The 14,012-nt window shown below is 42.5% G+C and overlaps 1 protein-coding gene across 6 annotated transcripts in view; it reads left to right on the plus strand.

The window, feature by feature from the left end:
* The window catches only part of OTUD7A (OTU deubiquitinase 7A), a 298,239-nt gene that overhangs the window by 74,051 nt on the left and 210,176 nt on the right, over positions 1 to 14,012 (plus strand). For all 6 annotated transcript variants that reach the window (XM_075006997.1, XM_075006994.1, XM_075006993.1 and 3 more), the window contains one exon: positions 1,767 to 1,878. The gene's annotated coding sequence lies outside the window, so the exon portion shown is untranslated. The remainder of the gene's footprint in view (positions 1 to 1,766; positions 1,879 to 14,012) is intronic.

The following is a 14,012-nucleotide window of genomic DNA, read 5'->3' on the forward strand; positions in this document are numbered from 1 at the left end:
TCTAAGAGCCTGGTCCTGGTTTACTCGTGTGAATGGTCCCAATGAAGTCAGTGAGGCTACTTATATATGCTTAATGGTCTGTGAGATTCACTATAAGCATAAGGATTGAGGTTTTGAAAAATGAATTTTTCTCATATCTGTTAAGTGAATAAAAATATTTTAACACATTCATTGACTCATTTTTGGATTGTCCATTGTCTGCTAGAGGGTTATTTTATGATAATTTACTTGTAATAGTGATAACAAGAGAGAAGAGAATGTAGGCCATGTCTACACTAGCCCAAAACTTCGAAATGGCCATACAAATAGCCATTTCGAAGTTTACTAATGACATTTACTAATGAAGTGCTGAAATACATATTCATTCCCTCATTAGCATGTTGGCAGCCGTGGCACTTTGAAATTGCTGCGGCACGCCGCTGTGCGGCTCATCCAGACGGGGCTCCTTTTTGAAAGGACCCCAGCAACTTCGAAATCCCTTTTATCATAACAGCATATAGGAATAAGGGGATTTTGAAGTCGGCAGGGTCGTTGCGAAAAGGAGCCCTGTCTGGACGAGCCGCGTGGTGGCAAGCTGAGACAATTCGAAGTGCCATGGCCTCCCGCATGCTAATAAGGTGCTGACTATGTATTTCAGCACTTCATTGGTAAACTTCAAAATGGCCATTTCAAAGTTTTGGGCTAGTGTAGACATAGCCATAAAATGCTGCACTTAGAATGAAACATTTTTCCTTCACTCATATAGTAACATACATCTTTGATACTTAGATACAGAGTTAATTGGAACGAAGGGTCCTGTGGCACCTTAGAGACTAACAGAAAAGTTTTGAGCATGAGCTTTCGTGAGCACAGACTCACTTCTTCAGATGCTGCATCTGGCAGCATCTGAAGAAGTGAGTCTGTGCTCACGAAAGCTCATGCTCAAAACTTTTCTGTTAGTCTATAAGGTGCCACAGGACCCTTCGTGGCTGTTACAGATCCAGACTAACACGGCTGCCCCTCCAATACTTGAGAGTTAATTGGCACACTAGTGAAAACCAGTAATCTGATGATCTGTTATATGTTAGTTGTTTTCAAAATGTCCATTAAATGCCCATTGGTATCAGAATTTACAGATATGTTTAATATTAGGATGTTTTAATTTCTATTTTCCAACTGTAATGTAAGACTATTTTTTAAACTGTGTAGAAACATCTTGTAATTAAATTTCAAAGTCAGACAGCTCAGTCAAAAACTAATAAAATCCCATTTTCTTTTCAATAAATAGGAAGTAGTGAAAATATTTCCACAAAAGTGTGATTAGTTATACTAGGCTTTTATTTCTGTGAAAATACAATTTAAGGCTTTCCCCCAAGACATTTCTGCTATATTAGCCTTCCTGTTTTGTATTCATTTTCAACACAGGTATATAGTTTGGTTCTTTTTTCCCATGTAGCTCAATGTATATTTTAAGGGATTGAGTCAGATCACTGTCTTTTCCACCTTGTAAAAAAAAAAGCCATGCACACAGTTTAAATTTGACTCTCTCCATGGCAAGAAAATAAAAAGCTTTGCATTTTTACTAAATCTGTGATTTAATAAGATTTTATTCCTGAAAAAATATATACAAATGCAAGTTATTTGTCAATCATTTTGTTTATGGTTTTGCAAATATTTTTAACTGAAAGCTGTTTCTACCAATACAGTGCAGCAGAGCTGTAGTGGCCTGGTTAGCAGAGACTGAAAGAAAGGCAACTGTTCCAAAGCTGTTTTTTGTTGTTATCTAGTTTACAGGGCAGACGGGACTGGAACTGTTTCTTCAGCTTCTGGGAGCCGGATGCTAAGCAATGTGAGAACATACATCTGAAAGCAGCGTTGCTGTGGGAAACAACCAGAAAAGTGAGTATCTTTGGCTTCTTTCTTGCCTCTGCCCTGTACTCTGTTTCTGGAATGCATTAAGGAATATGGTATGTGAGCGAGTGTGGGGGAGGGTCTGAAGAGATTTTTCCACCTGTATCTTTCAGCGTTTACATACGAACAGTCATTTACTGGGTCAGACCCGAGGTCCATGTAGCCCAGTGTCCCATCTGTCAACAGTGGCCAGGAGACGGGAAGGGTTTTTCAGCGATTCTGCAGTGGCAGGGATCTGGGGTTCTGTGCTTAATGCTGCTACTGGGTTGCTGTAATACCTAAGGCAAGTCAATTCAAGTTATGTGCCTGAATTTACCCATCTTGAAAATGGACTTAGTATCTGTTGGGGGCAGGTGGAGAGGTCAATTCACTGTAAATTGTTTTGCAATTCTTTGGTGAAACTAATGTGGGACAAACAGTCTCCACAGGTGAACCTGGAGTCAGCTGGTGTAGTGCGAGGGGGTTCCACTGGAGGGAAAGATTCCTTTCCCTAGCCACAGAGTGGCAATAGAGTCACTCCATGGGAACAACAAGAAGTCCTGTGGTCCTACCTCTCTGATACTTGTCTCCATGGGAACAGCAACAGCCCTCATGCCACAGTTGCTCCTGAACTCTGCTCTCATTTGTGATTCACTGGCTACATGGCTGTTCCACTCTGTGAAGTGCATGGAGCCGCCAAGCAGAGAACCTTCCCTAATTCTGGCCCCCTTCCTCCATCTGCCTAGTGCCCTCGTGCACTGAAACCCAACTGGTTGTACTGGGTCCGAGGAGCTTTCTGAACATGGAGCTGCGGGTAAGATTGCTCTCGTGTATAGGAGTAAAGTACTGAGAGCTATCTGACGAACTCACTTAGGAAAAATGCTTCATGTGATAGTCGCTTTTACAAAGCTACATCAGCAGTGAAATGTGAACTAGAATACAGTGTGTACTGCCTGGTCCCAGGGCTGTGGAGTGGCCTCCAGCGCTGATCCTGAACTAGCCTGGGGTTGCAAAGTTTCAGGGCAAACTGTAAGGCCAAATTATTTCAACAGGCCTTTCAAGTAAGATTAAGGCGTAGGCCAATGTCTGGGAGTGCTATAGTAGAACCATGAGATACATCCATTCAGGTTGTGCATATCTCATGTTAAGATGACTCTGAGTGGTGGGGTGTTGGTGCCTGGCTCTGGGCTGCCCATCACTCAGGGGAGCCAGGAAACCAACCAGCACAGCAGCATTGGTCAGTTTCCTGGCTCCTGTGCATGGTAGGCAGCCCAGAGCCAGGCACCATCTCCCCGCCACTCAGAGGAGCAGGGAACCTGACCAGTGCTATTGCACTGGTCAGTTTCATGGCTCCTGTCACCGGCTGCAGCCGAGAGCCTGACTCTCAGCTGCTGCCTCTAACAGGAGGCAGGAAACTGCTCCTGTCGGGACGGCAGCCTGTCTGTTGGCTGCCACCTCTGACAGGAGTAGGGAAACTGACCAGCGCAGCAGCTCTGGTTGGTTTCCACATTTCTCTGAGTGGTGGGTAACCCAGGGACCAGCTCCCACCACTCACAGGAGACAGGAGATTGATCAGTGGCGCTGCGCTTGTCAGTTTCCTGGCTCCCCCCAAGTTACGTGAAATTTGACTTGTGTGGGGTTGCACAAGAACACAACCTTTGTGTAAGTTGGGGCTGTACCGTAGTATTTTAGTATGTTCCCAGACTAGGTGGAAGTCCCGAACTAATTATGTTGGAGTTTGATTTTGTAATTTTGAGTAACTGACAGGGTATTTGGAGCAGTGGTTCGCAATCTTATTTGATTCCCCCCTTCATTGTGTCTGTACTAATTTATGCCCTTTCCCCCACACAAGTATATCTACCGATTTTAAAACAAAAATTAACATCCAACTCTCATTAAAGATTAAAAACAGTAAGGCGCCCATTCAAGCAGAGCCAACAGTGTACTGTCATAAGAGTGAAAGTATAGTTGATGCTTACACTGCATAGAGGTAAATGGATTAACATAGAGATGGCAGTGACTTTGTGTAATGCTATGCAAGCTAAACAGAAATCCAGCAAAATTCACTGCATCATTTAGAGTAGGGGAGGGTCAAACACAGTTCACCAGGGCTAGTTCCTGACGGGATGCCAGACACTTTATTTACCTATGCATACACAGGCATGGTTGTTTGCAGCTCCCATTGGTGGTGGATCACCATTCTTGGCCAATGGGAGCTCTGGGAAATAGTGCAGACCACGACATCACTTTCAGCAACTCCCATTTGCTGGGAATGTCGCAGACAGAAGCTGTGAATGGCTGCATCTGTGGTTGTGCAGATAAATAAGGCATCTGATGCACCACTGGGGCTAGCCCTGGCAAATTGTATCCAGCTGGTGAGCTGCTTTTTGCCCACTCTGATCTATGGTCAGTGTATGGCACTGATGACCTGATATATCTGGAGGAATCATCTTTGTTACTCATTGCTGTGGGCAAATATGTGCATGACAGTTTTTCCCCTAAAAGCTTGTCATGCCTCCCCTTCCTCCACCTCCACAGTTTGGCCATTTCTATACAGGCCACTTTCTTCAGAAGTGACACGCTAATACGCGGAGTGAAAGATGCTTATGAGGCGCGGATGCACATTCCCTGCTCCTCATTAGCATAATGTCACATGATTTGGAATCCGGAAGATCGTTCTTCCGGATTCCAAAACTCTGTGTAGAAGCGTGGCCCCTGGCGGGGTTCCGGAAGGATGTGCCTCTGGCATTGGTACAGCACAAGCAAACTAGGAAAAATCTCTATTTAAAAATGCATAACATTTTCAGAGTGGTGATAGCTAGAAATGATCTAATTAATCTAATTCTTGACATTCCCCCCACCCCACCCCTCCACTCTCTGATTTGCTCACCTTGATCATTTTTTTTTCCTGATTTGTCCTCCTTGATTACTGTTTTTGGTTCTCTGTGCCTTAAATATTGAGTCTATTCTGGTCTGGCTATGGTCTGAAGAAGTGGGTCTGTCCCACGAAAGCTCACCTAATAAATTATTTTGCTAGTCTTTAAAGTGCTACTTGACTGCTTTTTGTTTTCCAAAGTTTGTGTGCCTCTTACAGTGAGCTGATGATAATGGTAGGCAGGCCAAGCTACATGGAGAGGCACAGACCCTGCTGAGCGGTCACGCTCAGTACATGCTGTTTCTGAAGTGTAAATTGAGTTTCATGCCAGACAGGCAGAGCAGCAGGATGCGATAGAGGCAGAACAGTGCAATGGAGAAAACTCTTGCTCCTTCCCACCCCCAAATACCTCCAACAACCGAATTATTGATGCACCATTTCTTCAGTTAGGTTTGCATATGGCTATAAAATGTGTTGTGAATGACATATTAGTGGTGAAAAGGATTCGAAAGGAATGTGTGATTCTGAGGACACCATTTGTTTTAGGGACAAGCATTGTAAATAATCTCAAAGGGTAGCCATTGCATAATCATAGGATCTTAGAGCTAGAAATGACCTCAAGAGGCTATCAAGTCCAGTCCCCTGCACTCATGGCAGGACCAAGTACCATCTACACCTTCCCTGAGAAGTGTTTGGCTAACCTGCTCTTAAAAATCTCCACTGATGGAGATTCTACAACCTCCCTAGGTAATTTATTCCAATGGTTAACCAACTTGACAGTCAGAAAGTTTTTCCTAATAGTCAGTCTGAACTTCCATTGCTACAGTTAAAGCCATTGCTTCTTCCCCTACTATCAAAAGTTAAAGAGAACAATTTTTCTCCCTCCTTGTAACAACTTTTTCTGTACTTGAAAACTATGTCCACTCTGTCTTTTCTTTTCCAGACTAAACAAACGTAGTTCTTTCAAATCTTCCATCATAGATCACGTTCTCTAGACCTTTAATCATTTTGGTTGCTCTTCTCTGGACCTTCTCCAATTTTTCCCCATCTTCCTTGAAATGTGGCACCCAGACCTGGACACAGTACTCCAGTGGAGGCGTAATCAGTGCATAGTAGAGTGGAAGTATTACTTCTCATGTGTTCCTTTCAACGCTCTGGCTAAGGCATCCTAGAATGATGTTTGCGTTCTCTTGCAACAGGGTTGCACCGTTGACTCCTGTTTAACTAGAGATCCCCTATGACTCCTGCATCCCATTCTGTGGTGCTCTTTCCTAGGCTGTCATTTGCCATTTTGTATGTGTGCAAAACTTTGTTCCTTCCTATATGCACTAGTTTACGTTTCCATATTTAATTCTACCATACGTGCCTCAGACCATTTCTCCAGGTCATTTTAAATAATAATGCAGTTCTCCAAAGCACTTGCAACCCCATCCAGCTTGATATCTACAAATTCTATAAGTATACTCTCTATGCCATTGCCTAGAACATTAATGAAGGTATTGAGCAGACCTGACCCAGAACTGATCCTTGTAGAATGCCAATCATATGCCTCCCAGCATAATTGTGAACCAATGATAACTTCTCCTTGGGAGAAGTTATCCAACCTGTTATGCACCCACCTCATAGTAGTTCCATCAAGAGTGTATTTCCCTGGTTTGTTGATAAGAAATTCATGAGGTGGGTAAATAATCTGAATACAAAGCCTTAATACACTGTACTGAACTTGGAGCTAAGTTTTAGTAGCTTTATAAGGTTGAGGGTTGAGCCAAAGACTTTATAGTGAAGGTGAAAAGTAATTATCTGATCAAACTTTTAATAACCCCCACCTTTGGCATTTATGTGGCTTCCTTATGCTAGCAAGCCTTAAAGTTGCGTTCCTTTCCTCATCATTTGCCATGATGTGAACAAGCTAAAATTTCAACTATAGTTCTTGGTTTTGCACCTGCACAAATGTATGTGGAGGTGTTTTGCACCCACACAGCATGGAGTCACACCCTCCTTTTGCATATACAGGTATGCTCATCATTCTGTGAGCACTAATATCTCTGTGTACACTTTTGCATGTATAAAATCTGTGATTGTCTTGTTCTTATACGTGAGTGCAGCATTGTTGTAGCTGTGTCTGTCTCAGGATATTAGAGGGACAAAGTGGGTGACATAATATCTTATTGAGCCAACTTCTGTTGGTCAGAGAGAGAAACTTTTGAACCAGACAGAGTTCTTCAGGTCTTGGACATATTCTGAGGGACCTTTCCAGGTAGAGTGGCATGTTAGCATGTCCGCAGATATAGGGCAAAAAGGAAGGAGATGTTAGTGGGGGTATAGTTAGGGCCCTACCAAATTCAGTCATGAAAAAAGCATCATTAACTGTGAAATCTGGCCTTTTGTGTGCTCTTTACACAAAACTGTGCAAATAGGTCTCCTGAAGCAGAGCAGCATTTCTCAGAATTGGAGGTCCTGATCCAAAAGGGAGTTGCAGGGGTCTTGCAAGGTTGCATTAGAGGAGGGTCATGATGTTGCCATCCTTGCTTCTGTGCTGTGCTGGAGAGTGGTGGTTGTAATGTTGTTTGGGTACCCAGCTTGGAAGGCAGCACCCCACCAGCAGCACTGCAGAAGTAAGGGAGGTAATACTTTACCCATGTTGCCTTTACTTCTGCACTGCTGCTTTCAGAGCTGGCTGACCAGAGAGGAGTGACTGATGACTAAGGGCACAGCTCTGCAGGCAGAAGTAAAGGTGGCAATACCATACCAGGCCATCCTTCCTTCTATGCTGCTGCTGGTAGTAGTCTGCCTTCAGAGCTTGATTCCTGGTCAACAGCTGCCGCTCTCCAGCTGCCCAGCTCTGAAGGCACCACTGATGCCAGCAGCTGTGCAGAAGTTAACGTAGCAGTATTTAAGCTCCTGGGCTCACTTTTTTAAAGTGTTGTGCAGGTTTATTTTGAGGATGAGGACTGACAGGTCAGACATGCTGTGATGACTCTGTGAAAGGGTATTTTTGTCTTGTCTTTTTCCAGTGTGAGCTCTTTTGAAAATGCCATGATTGTCTGGTTGCACCTGTGTGGCTATGGTTAGGCGTGCAGTGCATTGGATGAGGTACACCACATGTTGTAAGAGTCATATGACAGATCCATGGCTCTTGTGTTAAGAGGGGTTGCGGGGGGTGTTGATCATTGTAGCAGCGGAGATGTGTTGCAGGCTTTGCTGCTACTCTTCTGGAGGGGTCTGGTGCCACTGCCAAATTTAGAAATGTGGCCCACTCTGTGTGGACTGTGCACAGATGGGCTTAGAGAGGTTGGGGAGGTTGTTTGAAGGCCAAAAGTGTGTGTGGTGGGGGTGCAGGTTACTTAAAATAGAAAAATTGTTCATGGCCTAAGGGACATAACTAGGTCCAACTCTATGTGAAATTTAGGCTGAATCCCATAAAAAGTTAGCAGCAAAAACTGTGCTGAATAGTCTTGCTGTGGAAGGCCCATTACATTTTAACAGTAGGCGGATACAACATTCAGTATGGAGCATACACAGTCAGCCAATCCAGGGTCAGAAACAATGCCATGTTACTTATTTGACCAGTCATGGTTATCCAACATGGCTCCAATAGTGACTGTTGAATATGAGCAAAGAACTATCCATAGAGTTAAAAAATCCATAAAGGTTTTTTTAAGTAAAAAATCCAAATCATTTGAACAACAAATTTAAGAAAATCACGATCGGCTGGTGGATGTGCCAGGTGCAGACAGGCGATAGATTTAGTGGATAGATTATTCAATTACAAAGGTGTGCTAAACTTCACCGCTAACACAGAATGTGCCATGGACCGAAACTGGTATCCTTCTAACCTCAGGAAAACCAGTGGTGTCAGAATTGGAGTTTTGCACTAGTCCTGCTTTCTCTGAAGAGGTTACTGATGGGGCTGTATCTCTGAGAAGATATCACATACCCTACAAATCTCTGCAGTGCTCTTTATAACAACTGTCATCGTACAACCTATAGCTTGGATACATCATGTTATCTGTTGCGGTCCTTAATTCTGGGCTAAGGCGTTCAAGTATTAATTCTTTCTTTTCCCTTTCCTTATTTCCTTTCTTTTTTTTGTAATTGCCAATAAGTGTTTTCTTTTAGTCTAAACCATCCGCATCCAATAGGAATTCAAAGCTTGCCACACTTGTGGTTGTCGTTTTTCCATATTCGCCACATTATATTATACAACTCCCATTCTGAGGGAATGCTCTCCTCCAGAGTCAGGCACCTGCAGCACCCACCCCATTCTAATTCAATGCTAGCGACTCACCAGAGCTGCCAGAGCTGCTGCTGGAGCTGCCGCCAGGGGTCGCTGCCATGCACTTCTCCCACCAAGCAGCGGGGCACGTGTGCGGAGCAAGTGGAGAGCATTCCCCCCATGCAGCTCTCAGGAGGAGCCACATTTAAAGGCTGCAAGAGCCACATGCAGCTCGAGAGCTGTGCGTTGGCATTCGTCACAATGCAGTGTCCTATTAGCCACATGTGGTGAGTAGCGAATGTATTGGACACAGCAGGTCTAAGCTGAACTGGGCTCTGGCTGGCTTGTATTTGCTAAGCTATTTGCTGCTTTTCCCCCCAGAGGAAAAACATGTGGCTTCAGGAGTGACAGAGCGAGGTAATTTTAAAACCACCTCAGGACCAGTCAGAATCACAGCCTCCTTGCCCTTATATAAAAGCCTAGACAGGGAGGTAGAAATTGTTAGAAAATAATATGGACCTTTCCTGCCTCCTTTTGGAGGGCTAACTATAAACAAACTCCCACAAATTATCTGTCATTGAAGTTGCTTTGACATGCTGAGCACCAGGTCCTTACAAAAGAAACAAGTATTTTAATATGTTTTCTAGCTGACAACCATTCGGTGTAGCGAACCAAAGATACGGACTAAAATTATTAACAAGCTCACAGCATGTCTCCTGCCGATGGCACCATAAAACTCATGGGTGAAATAATGATACTCACCAAATGAATCTTCATCTGTGCTTCCTAATTTCTGTTAGCTAAATTGTTTAATAAACCTACTCACATCTATGCCATGTTAAACAGCTGCAGGTTTTGAGCTGTCACTGGTGGTCCTGCTCTGTTTTGGGTTTACCTTTTTCTGTTACATACTCTCTGGCAGTCTTACTGTATCTAACTAATGGGCTGACCCAAGAAGAGGCAAAAGATTATTTTGAAAACACTCACAGCCACAGGCTGGGTAGGAGCAGTGAATCAAAAAATACAAGAATGGTGATGCTAATCCTCATCTCACGTAAAGTATTGTCCTCCCACTGACTTCAGAGGGCCTTCTCTGGGGATGAATTAGAGTTGTGTAATAAAGTTCTTGTTGTCTGTAGGACCCTTGCCTTGTTTGTTGCGAAAGCTGAAAAGCGCATAGTGAATGAGGCAGGCAACTGAGGCAAGAAGAGAGAGGATGGCCGCATGGGTAAGGTAGCTGAATGCTGCCCTGGAGAATTTAATTCTGTCCCTTGTCTCCCATGCATACCCTGTATGATGCTAGACAAGTCACTTAATCTGAGGCTTTGTACAGTGACACTGGCTACAGATTCATCTTTTCTTGGGCCTGACTTGAGATCATGAGGTCTGATTTGCAGCCATGCTGAACACTCAACAGCTGCAACTGATATCAGTGGGAGCCAGGCTGTTAATGTACAAAGTGCTATATAATGCTAAGTATTCTGAAAAATTGTATCATTGGTCTCTCAATTTGAGCATCCAAGATGAGTGGACAGTTTTGGCCTTACTCTCTCTCTACCTTGGTTTCCCATCTGTGAAATGGGGATAATGCAATACCCTTACCTTATGGGTATTGTGAAGAAAAGTTAATTAATATTTGTGAAGCACACAGCTGCCATAGGGATAAGTGCCAGGGAGAGTAATCCTGTCTTCAGAGCAGGATTTGAGCAGTGTGCAGTAAATAAGGCCTCGGCACAGTCACTGAACAATGAGGAGGAAAGAAAATATTGCCCAGCTGTTCATTCTGTCCAGTGAATAAGATTGGTATCCTATGGAAAAAAATGAGTTTGATCATATAATTTAAGGGTGTATTATAATTCATATGCACAAAGGGGCTGAATTCGGGTTACAAAAGCAAACTTAGTTGAGGTGTTTCCTAATTTTTGTGTAGCTGACTTTATTAAACATTCTATTAATGTAGTTTTGTTTATAGTCTGTCAGTAAAAATTTCCTGGGGGTAGCTGTGTTAGTCTATAGCTTCAAGCCTTCCTGTAGCACCTTAAAAACTAACAATTTTATTTATTAGGTAATTAGCTTTCCTGGGTAAGACCCACTTCATCAGATTTGTGTATCATGGACAGATACTATATAAAATTTAGTTCCATCTTGTATCTGCCAGAATTGACCAGCCTTCCCAATATTTTGATTTTATAAATATAACGTCTTTCTATGTGTCCTTGTGGCTACCGAGGCTCTAAGCTATTTGTCTAGACATTTTATAATGTTTTCCATAAAGCACTCTGCAATATTTTCATGAAAAGTGCCTTTAATGGTGTTTGTTTTGCCCCTAATGAATTTTAACAATGTTTTATTGAGTACAAAATGGAAAATATGTGCTTATGGAAACCCTGATACTACACAATTTTGTTGATGAAACGAGCTTCTTGAGAGAGAAAAGTGCCTTTAATTTCAAGCATTGATTTCCCTAATATTGACAGAAATTACCATGAAGGCAAAGGTCCAAAGCAGAGCAACAAAGAAGGTATCAGTACAAAAGGGTAACTTGCTTGTTTGCATCAACTAATTCTTTTGATGTCATTTTAATTATAAATTGGATGAGGTTGCCCCGTTGGAATCAAAACACAGCATAACAGGAAAAACTGAACCCCCAACTGAGCTCTTTACCATGTCCTTGGTTGCGGAAAGGTGAGGACATGCCATCTCTTATAGAATCAGAGCAAGGGGAGGGGGGAGAAAACAATATAAACAGAACTAACACGCTTACTAGCTGGAATGGTGTTTCAGCCTGTGGCGGTATCATGTTAGAAGGTCAATTGAAAGCTGCAGCTGGTTGTCTCTTCAGGATTTAAAGGGCCCTCTACTAGGAGCTATGTAGAGAAAGGTTCTTTTAAAAGGGTAAACTGAGGAGGATAGAAAATGAGCTGACATTTCCAGCTTTTGAGAGGTCTAAACAAGGCATTTTAATATTACTGTAGCCCCAGTGTATGAAACTTTGAAACAGATTTGTCCTTCTTTCATTCTGCTATAGCATTGCTTCTTCATTGGGGGGGGGAAAAAAAAAAAGAAATCCAGATCTTTCTGGTCATCAGTTGAATTTTGGGCTTGATCCCTAGCACTATGTAATTTCAGGGTGGATGTTTTGAGTGTACTCACAGCTGCTCAGGTTTCATGGGCTGGTCAGGTGTACTTAAAATTATCATAAGAGGATGAGTAGACAATCGTGGCTTATTTTAAATTCTACTAATAATTTCTGCAGTTGTAATAATTTCTAATCAATGGCAACCTATGCAAATTGATATTTTTACTAGGATCCAAGTGCTGTGAAATTTGTCAATGCTGTGGTAGACGCTAAGCAGTTTCTGAAATGCTATAATGCTACAATGCATGAGACTAGCTGTCTTTTTGAAACTGACTAAATACAATATTTTTTCAGTTCTGTGTACTTCAATAATCAAAAACAATGGTTTGACAATAGTCCTAAATTTATGAGATACAGAAATCATGAGAATTTAATTATAATGGAAAGAGTGTACCAAAATCTCATGTATAGAATAGGAATCTATTGAATGTGGTGTCTCCAGTATGCCTATTTGAACTGATGCCTCCACAACACATTTATATACTGAACCAGGTTTGAAACTGGGGGGAAAAGGCCCTCCAAACACTATCCCTCACAACCAGGTCACCAATGGGAGGGCAGAGGGGGCAAGGAGTCAAAAAGGCCCACAGCTCCTGTAGTATTTACAGCATTAGCCAGGAATGGTGGCAACTAGAGCCCCAGAGCTGTTAAATTGCCGCTGACATGTGATGTCTGTGAGGGTTGGGCAAGGGGCAGTGTAGTGTGCTCTGGGGGGGACACTGGTGGCTAGCAGCCCCCAAAGGAGTACTTTGCTGGGCCCCTCCCAGTTTTCCTAGGGGCCTGGCAAGTCTGTCCACACCCGCCCACCCCCCATAGGCAACTTAAGGTATTAGAATCAGCTGAAGAACCAGACCCTGCCTATAATAAGGGGGAACACTGAAGGGCCCATATTGCCTTCAGAGCACTAAACGGAACAAACTGAGCTCTTAGGAATCACTGTGAAGTACAGGGAGAAAATCACCTACCCTGCTGAAAGCAGGAATTCAATAACATGCTTTGAAATGGACAGCAATTCAGGAAGGAAGTGTAGTAAACAAAAGAGAGGAATGACATCAGTGAGGGTAGCATCTCTATTGGCGATCTGCCCTCAAGGCCAGTTTATAAACCTCATTGAATAATTGTGAAGACTTGTGATGGTCCATTTGACTACTAATTAAACTGGCATAGATGTGTGCTAATTGGCCTTCGAGAGGGAGCTTGACAAGCACGGCATTCTGTGTGTGTGTGTGTGTGTGTGTGTGTGTGTGTGTGTGTGTGTGTGTGTTAGAGACAGAGACAGTAAAATAGTCTTACTTATAGTAAATAGAGATAAAGGATATACATTTTTATTATTTTCAAAGAAAAGTTACTAAATTTGGAGAGATTCAGTGTTAGAGTAACAACAAAATTTTTAATATAACATTACTTAAAATAAATATTAATTGGAAGTGTAGATAAAATACAACTTAAGTCTCATGTTAACAAACTGTAGATGTCAAAACAAAAAGCAGTCAAGTAGCACTTTAAAGACTAGCAAAATAGTTTATTAGGTGAGCTTTCATGGGACAGACCCACTTCTTCAGACCATAGCCAGACCAGAACAGACTGGTGTAGCTTTAAAGTGCTTTAAACTTTAAAGTGCTACTTGACTGCTTTTTGTTTTGATAGTGTATAGACTAGCACGGCTTCCTCTCTGAAACTATAGATGGTGGAAGAGCGAGAAAGTGTTTTTAAGTTCAGTAGAAGAAATATTTAAAAATTGCTCAAAAGATCAAGTGACTCTTATTCCCAAAGTTACCTCAGTTCTGAAACCTGTAGTAGGAGTGAGAATATCTCCCAGATTTCTTAGTTCACTACATATCTTTATTTTTATTATTTGGACCCTTCTTTAGTTGAAAGATAGCAAACGCTGAATTTCTTCTCAGTATCAAGAT

This window comes from Carettochelys insculpta, chromosome 12, assembly GCF_033958435.1.
Source record: "Carettochelys insculpta isolate YL-2023 chromosome 12, ASM3395843v1, whole genome shotgun sequence".
NCBI lineage: Eukaryota > Metazoa > Chordata > Testudines > Carettochelyidae > Carettochelys > Carettochelys insculpta.